The sequence below is a fragment of the Mauremys reevesii genome, linkage group 1, assembly GCF_016161935.1.
Source record: "Mauremys reevesii isolate NIE-2019 linkage group 1, ASM1616193v1, whole genome shotgun sequence".
Classification (NCBI taxonomy): domain Eukaryota; kingdom Metazoa; phylum Chordata; order Testudines; family Geoemydidae; genus Mauremys; species Mauremys reevesii.
Genome location: NC_052623.1, coordinates 179,777,439 through 179,791,649, shown reverse-complemented (window position 1 = coordinate 179,791,649; position 14,211 = coordinate 179,777,439). Strand labels below are relative to the sequence as shown.

General features: G+C 43.9%; 1 long non-coding RNA gene across 1 annotated transcript; it reads left to right on the top strand.

Annotated features, from left to right (window-relative positions):
* The first annotated feature begins 4,464 nt into the window (after positions 1-4,464).
* Positions 4,465-9,203, top strand: LOC120370223. Its single transcript, XR_005583663.1, has 3 exons — positions 4,465-4,534; positions 5,235-5,315; positions 8,934-9,203. It is a non-coding gene; the product is annotated as an uncharacterized LOC120370223 (long non-coding RNA).
* The last annotated feature ends 5,008 nt before the right edge of the window (positions 9,204-14,211 follow it).

The following is a 14,211-nucleotide window of genomic DNA, read 5'->3' as shown; positions in this document are numbered from 1 at the left end:
GGAATAAAGTGACTTTTATTAGAGAATAAAGTGTCCAGGTGGAGTGCTAATCTGGTCAATTTCTCTGTGTAAACAATCCCTGAGGCCCAGATACTCAAGAGATATTTAAGTTCCTAACTCTGATTGAAATATACCTTACAATCTGCCCCTCCATCATCTTCAACTACTCTTGGTCTCTCCACTGCTTTAGAAACACACTATCATTTCCCCTATCATCCAAAATTCTCATTTGACCCCAACTCCGTCTTGATTGCCAACTCATATGTTTCCTTCTCCTTGCCACAAAATGTATTGAATATACAATCTGCTCCCACTTTTCCAGCTCTCTCCTTGATTCCCCTACATTCTACTTTCTGCCCCCTCCATTGCACTGATGGCTCATTCCAAAGTCAACAATGATGTCACCTTGGCCAATTCTGAAAGCTTCCTTTCCATCTTTCTCAGTCTAACAGCACACTTTCTCCTCCTGCAAGCCTTTTCTTCTCTAGTCTTCAGAAAGTCTGCATTTTTCTTGTATTTATTCATATCCATTCCTTTGGGGACTCTTCCTGCTCCCCGCTCTCCATAAGTATCTCTCAGAGCGTCCTCTTTTGGGCCTTCTCTTTTTCGCTGTCTATACATTGGCAACCTCATCTTGTTTCAGAGCTTTAACTGCAACTTCTAAAGTGCTGACTTATAAGTCTACTTCTCCATCTTCACTTCTCCCTTCCTGTTCAGACTAACAACTTGAATCTCCAACTGCCTCTCTGACATAACTTCCTGAATGGCCTTCTGCCAGTACTAACTTAACCTAACAAATAGTGAAAATCTGCTCTTCAACCCCATTCCCTTCTCCTTTTCCCTTCTACATTGATACTACCACTAGGGGCTTGGCTACACTTGAAAGTTGCAGTGCTGGTGGAGGCTTTTCAGCACTGCAATTAGTAACTGTCCACACCTGCAAGGCACATCCAGTGCTGCAACTCCCTGGCTGCAGCGCTGGCTGTACACCTGGTCTGGTTGGGGTGTAGCGATTGCAGCGCTGGTGATCCAGCACTGCTTGTCAAGTGTGTACACACACCAACGCTGTTATTGGCCTCCAGGGTATTAGCAGATATCCCAGAATGCTTTTAACTAAATTACTCTTTGTTTTGTTACGCTGCCTCTCTTTGTTTTGTTGTGAACTCGGAGCTCCGTGCTCCTGGAGCTGCTTATCTAAAAAACAAACACAGCTCCTGTTTGCTGTGATCAATCTGTACCTGGCTGTGAACAATCAAATGAGATAATGAGGCAGGCAGGGAAACAGCGGGGAGTCCGTTGGATGCAGGCTGTTTGCAATTAAGAGTTAAGACTAAGGGGTTGGGAACATTTTCTGATTTTTCAAGGAAGGAAGCTAACACACAGTGTTGGCTCCAAAAATCCACTCTCTCTCTCTCCCCCGCTCCCTGTCACACTACACCACCCCCCACCACCCTCTTTTGAAAAGCACGTTGCTGCCACTTGAACGCTGGGATAGCTGCCCATAATGCATCACTCCCAACAACACTGCAAATGCTTCAAATGTGGCCACACACCAGCGCTGTCCCTACACAGCTGCACGACCAGTGCTGTAACTCCCAGCGCTGCAACTTTCAAGTGTAGCCAAGCCCTAAGTCTTGACAGTTCTTCCTCTACAGAATCTGTCTTCCCTTCTCCATTGTCTCTGTCAAACAACTGTTGAGATCCTAATCACTTTTACCTCAGTCCTCCCAAAGTATCACCTATTTCACTTGCTGCTTGGGTCATACCCAGTCCCTCTTCAATCCCTTCTCTGACCTTTGTATCAAATTTAAGTTCTTCATCATTGCCTTTAAGACCTGGACTACTTAGTTCTTGCCTATACCTCCACCTATTTTATTTCATTTCCCCATTGCTCTGCCCAAACCACTTGACTAACCATCCTCTTTGTGACAGGGTTCAGAAGGGTAGCCGTGTTAGTCTGTATCAGTAAAAACAACAAGGAGTCCTTGTGGCACCTTAGAGACTAAAAAATGTATTTGGGTATAAGCTATAACCCACTTCATCAGATATATGGAATGAAAAATACAGTAAGCAGGTCTAAATATACAGCACATGAAAAGATGGGAATTGCCTTACCAAGTGGGGGATCAGTGTTAATGAGGCCAATTAAATTAGGTGAAAGGGTGAATAGAAACAGAGGGAAAATTACTTTTTGTAGTGCTAATGAGGCCAATTCAATCAGGGTGGATGTGGCCGATTCCCAACAGTTGATAAGAAGGTGCAAGTATCAAGAGAGGGGAAAATATTTTTTGTAGTGACCCAGCCACTCCCAGTCTTTATTCAGGCCTAATTTGATGGTGTCAAGTTTGCAAATTAATTCCAGTTCTGCAGTTTCTCATTGAAGTCTGTTTTTGAAGGGTTTTTTTGTTGAAGAATGGCCACTTTTAAGTCTGTTATTGTGTGTCCAGGGAGATTGAAGTGTTCTCCTACTGGTTATTGAATGTTACAATTCTTGATGTCCGATTTGTGTCTATTTATTCTTTTGCGTAGAGACTGTCCAGTCTGGTCAATATACATGGCAGAGGGGCATTGCTGGCACATGATGGCATATGTCACATTAGTAGATGTGCAGGTGAATGAGGCCCTAATGATGTGGCTGATGTGGTTAGGTCTTATGATGATGTCCCTTGAATAGATATGCAGACAGAGTTGGCAACGGGGTTTGTTGCAGTGATTGGTCCCTGGGTTAGTGTTTCTGTTATGTGGTGTGTAGTTCCTGGTGAGAATTGGCTTCAGGTTGGGGGGCTGTCTGTGAGAGAGGACTGGCCTGTCTCCCAAGGTCTGTGAGAGTGAGGGATCGTCCTTCAGGATAGGTTGTAGATCTTTGATGATGTGCTGGAGAGGTTTTGTGTCCCTTTGTGTCCTTCTCCCACTTTTATCTCCTTATATTCCATGAGATGCTATAAACCTAGGACTTTTTCCCTGGCCAAGTCCAGAAAGCTTTCTTGAAACAATACTTTGAAGTGACCTATGTAATCTAACTCCCACTCTTTTGACTTTAGAAATTAATATTGATAATAAAGATAACTTGTGGCACTAACCACATGCAAGCTAAACTTATTCACTTGTCTTTTTGTTGCATTATTTCTTCCATCGCTTACTTATCTATTTAATTTTTTATTATAAGCTCCTGGGATAAGGCCCTTGTCTGTTCTGTGTGTCTGTAAAGCACCAAGCATACTTTGGGATATATATAAATAACCATAAAAATGTCATGAAATTGAACTAATATTTAAAGATTTGTGAAATTCACTTCCACTGACTTCAGTGTTCCAAATGAAATCTGGCATACAATATAGTTACAGGGAAAGCTGAAATAAATAAGACCATTCCACATATCTGCTATTGACTATCTGTTTATAGCTCTGATAAAATGGTACAGCCTGCCTCTCTTTGTAGAGGAGGTCTTTGACTTGATAAGGAGGTAAAATAGCATTTTTTATTGCAGTCCTACAGAATTACTTTTGATTCTGCTTTTATTTCTTAGGAAGTATGGAATAAAACAAAGATTCTTTTAGGTGGATTTATATGATACCAGTGAGATAGGGTAGATGCAGTGTTGCCAAACTCAAGCATCCAAAAATCAGGAGTCAATCCTCCCCTCTCTCTCAATAATTATGAATGACTTAAAAAATAATGAATTTAAAAATAGTAAGTTTGAGATTTTTTTTATTTGCTTCTGGTTTTCAAACCTTTTATGGTTCACATTTTCAAGCTTTTCTCTCTGAATCCATGAGGGCTAGAAACTTCCTTTTAAAAAATACAAAACAAAACTGAGATTCTCACATAATCAGAAGTTGGGGCTTTAAGAAAAACACTAAACATTCAGAGACTTGTGATTTCGCAAAAACATGGGCAGCAAGGAGACCCAAGTCTTTTGAATCACTCAATGGCTCCCTTGCCCAAGTATCATATGAAATTGTTCTTCATGATGGAATATTTTCTTTCAACTTAAAATGTGCATCTCATATTCATACTTTTCTCAACATGAAAGTGTAAAATGGCTTTAATTTTAATATTCTATTTTGTTTTTAAAATGCTGTTATATTTGTTATGTCACCTGTATTCTTGTTTCAAACTTTCCCCTGGAAGTGACCGTGTGACTTATGAGCCAAAATTGAAGGGAAAAGATACGTTGCTACTTACAATGTAGACAGTTTGCTGCTTTCTGTTCAGCACTGGCCTCTGAATAAACATACACAGTAGTGCTGTAAGCACCTTAAAGTGTGGCATAAAAAGGGTTAACTTTAGACCCAGACAGTCCCCTGCTGATCTGGTAATGAGTAAGCAATGCAGCTGAATGTCAATAGCTTGTTGTGAACTTGGGTAACCCAGCTGAGCTCTGAGCTTGCCAAAGCTAGAGGCGGTAATCAGCTTGACCTCTGTGACCTTCCTGAGGCTGTTCTGTGTCCAGCATCTACAAGCCTGTTTAGACTACACCGTGCTGTTTGCTGGAACGTGAAACCCTTTTATAACAACTACGTCTGAGTCAGCGGTAGGAAGTAATCTAATATATTTTAGTCAATAGATATATGTTGTACAATATAGTATATGGCAGTTTCTTTCAAACTTGTAGAGCCATCCCCTGGAAATCTTTTTAGGATTTCCAGGAACAGCTATGGTATCTGACCTTCAAGTGTTATTAAAAGAAATCAAAGGCAGTCTGTCAGAGCTTTGCATTTCTTAGTGGAGTTATATTTCATGAAGTGCATACACATTTCTGAGCTTCACAGGTTCTTTATTCCTTTACTTGTTTATCCTCTGGTAAGTCTCTATTAAGAGGGACTTATTCCTTTTACTGTTACTTGTTTATCCTCAAGGTTGTTTTTTTCCCCTTCAGTTTAGAAACACGGGGTATACCACACACTTCGTATGTCTAACTTCTTGAAGCTACAGCATATATTGTTTGGACAGCAATCTTCCAGTTGTTCATTTTCAGCATGGAACCCCCTTCCTTAGCTGATTTTGTGCCTTATTGCCATCATTTTTGACTAGGTCTAAAAATCTACTTTGTCCCTCTATGAAATATCTAAATTGGTTCATGCAAAAAACGCAAAGGATGGTGTGAATGGTGAATCTGTTATTAATCCTATTAGTAAAGGATTAAACTGAAGTTCTGCATGGGCAGGAAAGGCTGATTTGACTGTTTAGAACTATAACTTGCCGCTTCCTTATGATTGCAACGTTTATTGCAGATCTCATTTGGTGATTTGCATATTTGGTCTCTGAGGAAATCAAGGTTAAATATAGAGAGAAGATCCTGCTGGCTTGAACTGGTAACATTATTATACTACTTCAGCTCTGCTGTAATTTATACATGATAATGACTGATTTTCGTTTTTTGCCCAGCAATAACTACTACCTGTAATACCTATACTGTTAGCATGTGCTTTATACATGATCTTTACATGAACTGCATTGGTGAACCAAATAGATAAAAATACCTTGTTTTTGCAGGCTAAAAAGACAATGGAGGAACAATAGCAATGTTAGCCATTTGCATTGCTTTTTCAGTGAAGGCTTTAAAAAAAACACACACACCCCCCCACTTATTATTACCCTTTCCTAGGCTATCCCATATGGTTGTATAAGCTTCTTCTTTTTTATTTTTTAACTCTTCTTGTCTCTATGTTAGGGTTTAGCATTCTGCTTCCTCTGTGATATTAAGAGAAGACCTATATATTATAATATTAACATTTGTGTGAGACAACAGATGGCAAAGATTACTTGGAAAAAGTCTTCATATTAACATATTATGGGCCTAATCCCATAGCAGGTTGGGGCGGTTTTATGCTGCTCACGACTGATCAGACCTCCCTGCATAGGGGAACCCTTAGGTAGCATAAAGCTACTATAGTGGCTCCAATGCTGCCTCCCCCCACCCCCCAGCACTGCTGAGGGGCTTGGCAGTTGTTGCAGATTACACCAGCTAACTTGCACCAGAGACAAATCAAACACCGGAATGGCCTGGGGTTTGCATGAGCATATAGATGGCTTAAATCCACCGTTCCACCACCTCCTGAGATGCACTGAACATTCCTTAGCCAAAGCTGACGATCAGGGGCACTATTCACAGCACTGTGTGTATACACACTCACAGACTGACACTCAAATACATAGAAATATCAATTTTGCACTCTCCTTGAGCCTATGTTGATGTTGATTGAGTGATGGCACATATTGTATGTTTCCTACTTATTTTGATAAAATCTTGAGCTAATGAATTCAGGATCCTAAAGTTTATAAGTCCATTAAAATTTGTATTAAGCAAGTAAACAGAACATTTCTATTTAAGAGTATAATTGAGGCATATTGCTGTAGATAGGTAACATCTATAACAGCAGCATATGACTTTTACTCTTGGTTTGAAGTTCTCTCTCTCTGTTTATCCTACACACCACTCTACTCACATGTTTCTTGAAGGGAAAGAACCTCTGCCTCGGAAAGAATGCATGTAGGCCTTCAGAGATTTGTACTGAGGGCGTTTTCACATGTACTGTTATTTCTGACAATGGGTGCCACTGGTGCACTTCAAGGAAATATGTCCTGGGGACTAAATATTATGACCTGTAACATGATTAGTTCTCCAGTGATCCTAAAATCTCCCCTACAATTAAGTAGTGAAAATTTAAGCACACAATACCATTGTCAAAATTTCTACAGCTTTGGTTCCAATCTTGGCCAGATTGAAGTCTTGTGTAAAACTCTTGTTGGTTAACCAAAGAGCACAATCCTGCTCATATTACTGAAACTCTGTATTTACTGAAAAAAGAACCTTAATTTTAGTTGCATTGTTTTCAAAATTGAAACCTGTATTCCTACAACCCACAGTGCATGCAAACAGCTGTAGTCAAGTTAAAGCCTATGTTCTTAAATGAAGGAGGCTAGATCTGATGGTAGTAAAGTGAACAGGTAAATGACTTCATAATTGCCATAATGAATATTGTTATGCTGGAGCAGCTATCAGAAATCAGTCTATGGGCACCAACTCCTGCCCCCAAAAGCAGGATTTGACTGGATGCCCCAATATATTACACTCATAAACCAAGCTTAAAAGCTTGTCTCCTATTTGTTGATCCTGTTTATTACCTCAGTTACCTTGTCATTCATAAACCAGTAAAATCTATTTTTATTGGCTGATGGACCAATCTATCCCTGATATCATTATATTGCCTAGCACAGCTTTGATCTCTGCCCCATCCCAGCCTACACTTCTTCCTAGGAGACTTGTTAATCCCTTTGTATGTTGGTAATCTAAAAAAGCCCAAATGGTTACAAATTTTGTCCAGAAACAAAATTTCACAGAGCATTAGTGCAATGAGAGCTGTGAAGATTTTTGGTTTCAAATTCAAGCTTCCAGTAGCTCATGAGTTGAAATGAATTTGGTGATATTGTCCTAGTCCCTAGAGAACATCCGATCACATAAAAGAGTCATCACACAATTCAACAGAGCCCTAAGATTCTGCCCACGAGTCAGTCAGTACCAGGCTGGAAATGTACCAGGCTGGGAGTGAGTGTGTTGTGAGAACTGTATAGGGAAGCCTGACACCACCAACTCACAATATGTCCATCTTTTAGCCATTGTTTTAACCCTTCAGTTTCATGGGCACCAAATTTTCACACCAGAATAGGTGCCTAAAACAGAACTTTAAAAAAAAATTACTTTCCGAAATATAGAGCCTGCCTAAGATTCCAGTTAGCCCTTGTACTTGCCAACACAATTTATAAAAGTATTATTTGAGGGCTCAATCTTTCTCTGATTAAAAATAAAAACCAGACTCCTGTCAACATGAGCAGGACCGGGCCCGGAGGAAACAGAAACAGCAGCAAAGAGGGATTCAGATGCTAACTGTTGACAATTTTGTAGCATGTTAGCCCAAAATAAAAGAGATGTACTCTGACACATTTATATTTGCCTGTGGACTACAAACAAGAGCTCACCGGCTGTGGATTACGATAGCTGTAATCTGCAATGTCACAAATAATCTTGTATCTAAGTGCTGAATGTGGACAGTTTGTAATCTGCTTTCTGTAGACAAATGTCTCCATAATTAAGCTTTTGTTGGCTGGTTTTATGGGGACTCAACACACAGGTATCAAGGTCCGGTTTGGCAGTTATGGCTCTGGAGTGCGCAGCACAGTTCAGACGGGGAGATGCAAAGGCAGTCTGTGTAATCCTCTGACCTGGGCCAGCTTTGCACGGGGCATAATTTAGTTGCACACACTGCCAGTGGTCCCAAATGGCCAGTATGGTAGACAAGAATCAGTGGTACAACGGGATGGCCTGCAAATGTCCCCTTTCTTCCCCACAGCTATTACCCCTACACCAACAGCAGGGAGGTGGGTATCAGAAAAGCCCCTTTGGCCCCCAGCTGGGCCCAACAGCAGGGGCTGGAAAGATGACATGAAGCCACCTTGCCCTTCCCTCCTCAATGCAGAGAGTGTAACTCAAGCATCCACAATAGAGAAGCCCATTAACATCAGTGGAGTTACATAAGTTGAATAAAATTAGTTGAGTTTAGTCAGGCCCTCTGTCTCAAACACCACACTCTCTGTGTGTAACTCTACAGGTTACTAGCCATGTAAAGGTGCATGGGGAGAGTCTCAAACTCAAGCATAAGTGAATTATGTAATTGTGTGTGAAGGGTATTTTATCCCAGCTGAAGTTCTGGTTCAAGGTCCAGTGTGCTTTAAAAGCAGCCCTGGGAACTACAAGTTGTGGACTACAAACTGCGGTATATTGGGAGAACTTCCTGGTTCCTGCTAGGATGTACTCTCTACCCCTCCACCCCATCCCCCAGCAGGAGAACTCAGTACTGACTGATCTAGGAGCAGGTAGCGGGCAAACAGAGAGGAGGCTGATAGACTGTAATCCTGTTCTGTGTTCTTTACAGAATAAAGCCTTGTTCCTGATGGTTTGTCTGGATGGGCCTGGTCTGAGTTGCACACACACTGACACATAACTCAGAGCACACAAAGGAGCCTCAGGCCAAGTTTCCCAAAGTTGTGTAAAAAGTCACAAGGCAGGCTTCCTCTATCTTTAACAACCTCATACTGGGCCAGTGAACAGGAGAAGGGGTTACATTTTTTTAGTTATTTGTGCCATGACTCAGATAGGGAAGTTTAATTTTTTGCACACAGTAGGGAAGCTGCCACACAAGAGAACCAGGACAGCATGGATTCACAGTTTGGAGCTCAGGGGGGTTGGCCTGACTCTGGTTTGGTGTCAGTGAAAGTAGAGACCCCAAATGGGTGTTGTAACCTGGAGACTCCTGTTACTTGAGGTGAAGGTATGGGGGCGGGAATCTTGGGGAGGAACACAATAATGCCATACCTCCCTGCACAGCACCAAATCCATGGGGTTCCTGTGTTCAGTGGTGGTGCAGATTGCAGGGTAGACATTGAAGACTGGATAAAAGATATACAGTATCTGCTAGTAGCCACTGGCATTCCTGAGCCTTTGAAGTTCCCCACCCTTGTCAGATACCTGACTGGGGGGGCCTGTAAATTGGTCCTTAACTTGCCACCTCAGGAGCAGTTTCCAGCCCGACCTATTGAAGAGCTTAGAACAGAGTACAGTAACTGCCATTTATCGCTGGACCCCATGGCAGACTTTTATGAGAGAGACACTAACACCCTAGAGAGAAAGCCTATGCCATCGAGTTAGCAGCCCTACTGCAGGTAGAAGAGGAATAGGTGCCAACTTCTCCTCTTCCCGGTGAGTACTCAACTACCCTGGTCCCGCCCCACCCTGTGTTTCCCACCCCAGCCTCACCCCTTTCCAGCCCACATTCCACTCCCTTCCCCCAAGTCCCCGCCCTTGCCCTGCCTCTTCTCTGCCTCCTCCCCTGAGCGCGCCGTGTCCTTGCTCCTTGCCCTCCCTCCCGGGAAAATCCTAAGCACTGCCAAACAGCTGTTAGGCAGCGGGGGGGGGGGAGGAGTGGGGATGCAGCATATTCAGGGGAGAAGGAGGCAAGGAGGAGGGAGCTTGGATGCCGGTGGATGCAGAGCACCCGCTAATTTTTCCCCATGGGTGCTCCAGCCTTGGAGCACCCATGGAGTCGGTGCCTATGAGTAGAGAAGCTCCAAGAGGGCCATCCTTTCCCTGATCGGGATTATAAATTGACACAGCAGTTCATGTGGGGCATCTGGGAGCGAGAAATGTGAGACAGGTTGGCGCCTATGCAGCCTCGCTACATGACATTCCAACAGCTGCAAGCAGAACGGCGTCAGCTGGCCCAGGAGAGGAACATAGAGGGTAGAAATGGATATGCCAGCCCAGAGGATAAACAGCATGCAATGAGCTGCCCTGTCAGATGGTGCTGTGCAGGCTGCTCCTGAGGTGTCTCCACCCAGCAGTACCCCAGATCATGTGATGCTGGAGGCAGTGAAGGGCCTAACTGGGCTAGTCCAAGAACTGACTGTCCTCCAGAGGCAGAGCCATGAGAGAATGGGACAACTGGAGGAACAAGTACTGTAGCAGGGTGCCGTAGTGAGGACGATGCTCCAAAATTCTAGATGGAGAAATGGTCAAGGTATCTCTGATGTTAGTGTTCATGGTGCCGGAGGCTGTTTCATATGCCACTGTTGTGGACAAGGTCACATAGCCCGGGGCTGCCGTCAGCCCCCTCAGCCACACTCCAGGGGGCCAGGGCAAGTCGAGGCTCCCTCTTCTTTAAACTGCTAAAGCCTGAAAGTGAGGGGAAGGTGAAAGATGTAGAGCTGGTGAGAAGTCCCCCAGTAGCATCGCCCAGTAGCATCAGTGTGCACAACTTACCAGTTGCAACCTCGCATCCCGGCCTGGTGGGGCCCTTGAAGAGGAAATTGTGGAAGTGAATGGTATCCTGTGCAAAGCTGTAATTGATTCAGGGTCTCAGGTCACAACCATCACAGAGGATTTCTGGAGAAACCACCCTACCCTGGGCAAGTTGCATCCCATGCCTGTAGATATCCTAATAGAGGCAGCCGGTGGCCAAGGAGTCTCCCATCAAGGAGAAATCAAGTTAGATTTATCTTTTCTTGGCCAAACCTACAAGGGAGTCCCTGCCCTTGTGGTGTCTGGGACGAAGTACCGCTAGGGAGTCCCCATGTTGTTAGGGACAAATGTCATCCGTTCCAGTTGGCAGGATTTAGCTAACCAGTGGGGGAACCAATTCCTGGCTTGCCTGAAAGGGAAGTCACCAGCCTGGAAGGCAACCTATTAGCAAGTGATCGCTGGCCAAGAGAGGCTATTCTTGAGATACGCCGGCAAGCAGCCCATCTTATTAAGAGCTGGAGAAGGAAGAAGTGTACCTGTGAAGGCCCCCTGGGGTACAGGATGGGGACCATACACTATTCTGGTAGAACCCGATGCTAAGACTCACCTGCCAGAAGATCTGAGGGTGGAGAAAGGTATAACAGAGGTTGAACATGGGAGGGCTTATATTTATCTGCAGAGTGTAGGACAAATAAGAGCTTTAATAAAGAGGAACCACCCTCTAGCTACAGCATGGCTAGCATGAGCAGCAACTTAAAATATTCTCCAGAACAAGCAAGTGTGGCTACAATAAGCAATTAAGCCTTGTCCTTTCCTCCTCCCCCATTATCAAATCCTTGTACACCCAGGCTTCCTTTTACAGTGGCACAGCAGCCAGCAAACAGAGCTGTAAACAGGGGAGTTTCAGTGGGAGTTTGCAAGGGGAGTTTGCAGTGGAGACTTAGAGACCTAGGCAGAGGAACTGACAGCCTAGTGAAGGGAATGGGTGGTGGTCTGCCGGTGTTCTGGTGCCTGTTGGGGGTTTGTTTTGGTTTGTGTTTCCTGCACTAACAGGTTTTAGGTGGGAAGGCTATGACTGATACAGAGGCAGCAGTGAAAGACACAATGAGGATGACTGGATGTGGAAGCTGCGGCATGTACATGATCCTGGAGGGGGTACCTGAAAAGAGTTTCGTCTGCATGAAGTGCCGCCTGATAAAGCTGATGGAAGAAAAGATCCGAGGACTGGAGATGCAGGTGGAAACTCTGGTAAAGTGTAGAAGGGGGTTAGAGCAGATGATGGAGCAAAGACATGAGGAGGCTGAAGGGAAAAGCTCAGACTTGCAGATGGAAACTGGACCAAAGATTTCTGAGGGGAGACTGCTGGGTGAGGAAAGTGGATGGTGGAAGCATGTGACTAAGAGAACCAGGCAGAGGAAAAGACAGGCCAGTGAAGGAGAAATAGAGCTCAGGAACAGGTTTGCGGAGTTGGAAAATGAAGAAGGGGCACAGCAGGTGGTCGCTGAAGGTGAGAGGGCAAGGAAAAAGAGAAGAGTAGCTAGTCCTACTGGAAGCGGGGAAGAGTCAATGGAGACAACACCAAATATGAGCCCCAGGAGGATACGGGATGGGTTGCGGAGGATTGCAAGGGTGAATAGGAATCGAGAGGACTTGCAGCCAGAGGGAATAGGGGATAGACTGGAGAATCACACTGTCACCAGGAAAAGGCAGGTCTACATGACTGGGGACTCCTCACTGAGAAGAATAGACAGGCCTGTAACTAGAGCTGATCTGGAGAACAGAAGGGTGTGCTGTCTGCCGGGTGCTAAGATATGGGATGTGGACCTGAGGCTGAAAAGGATCCTAACTGGAGCGGGAAAGAATCCCCTGATTGTCCTTCATGTGGGAACGAATGATACGGCTAGATTCTCACTGGAACGTATCAAGGGAGACTATGCCAGATTGGGGAAGATGCTTAAGGAAATCGAGGCTCAGGTGATCTTCAGTGGGATTCTGCCTGTTCCTAGAGAAGGGCAACAAAGGTGTGAGAAGATTATGGCGATCAACAGATGGCTCAGGCAGTGGTGCTATAAGGAGGGCTTTGGGATGTACGGCCACTGGGAAGCATTCATGGACAGAGGACTGTTCTCTCGGGATGGACTTCACCTGAGTAAGGAGGGAAATAGACTTCTAGGATGGAGGCTGGCACAACTGATTAAGAGAGCTTTAAACTAGGAATTTGGGGGAGATGGTTGGGAGATGTTCAGGTAATCTGGAATTCAACATTGAGAGGGAAGAAAACAGACTAAGAGAGGATGCAGCCGTGGGCAGGAGAATGGACATAAGGAGGAAGGGTAGTATAGATACCAGTCTAATTGGTGATACTGGTGGTAGAATGTCTGTGCCTAACTGGGTAAAAATTAAGATGTCTGTACACTAATGCGAGGAGCATAGGTAACAAAATGAAGGAACTAGAGCTACTGGTGCAGGAAGTGAAACCGGATATTATAGGGATAACAGAAACATGGTGGAATAGTTGGAATAGTAGTCATGACTGGAGTACAGGTATTGAAGGCTATGTGCTGTTTAGGAAAGACAGAAATAAAGGCAAATGTGGTGGAGTAGCATTGTATGTCAATGATGAGGTTAACTGTAAAGAAATAAGAAGTGATGGAATGGATAAGACAGAGTCTGTCTGGGCAAAAATCACACTGGGAAAGAAAGCTACTAGAGCCTCCCCTGAGATAGTGCTTGGGGTGTGCTACAGACCGCCAGGATCTGATTTGGATATGGATAATCTTTAATGTTTTTAATGAAGTAAACACTAATGGGGATTGTGTGATCATGAGAGACTTTAACTTCCCAGATATAGACTGGAGGACAAGTGCTAGTAATAATAATAAAGCTCAGATTTTTCTAGATGCGATAGCTGATGGATTTCTTCACCAAGTAGTTGAAGAACCAACAAGAGGGGATGCCATTTTAGATTTGGTTTTGGTGAGTAGTGAGGACCTCATAGAAAAAATGGTTGTAGGGGACAACCTTGGTTCGAGTAATCATGAGCTAATTCAGTTCAAACTAGATGGAAGGATAAACAAAAATAGATCTGGGACTAGGGTTTTTTATTTCAAAAGGGATAACTTTAAAGAATTAAGGAAATTAGTTAGGGAAGTGGATTGGACTGAAGAACTTGTGGATCTAAAGGTGGAGGAGGCCTGGAATTACTTCAAGTCAAAGTTGCAGAAACTATCAGAAGCCTGCGTCCCAAGAAAGGGGAAAAAAATCATAGGCAGGAGTTGTAGACCAAGCTGGATGAGCAAGCATCTTAGAGAGGTGATTAAGAAAAAGCAGAAAGCCTACAAGGAGTGGAAGATGGGAGGGATTAGCAAGGAAAGCTACCTTATTGAGGTCAGAACATGTAGGGATAAAGTGAGAAA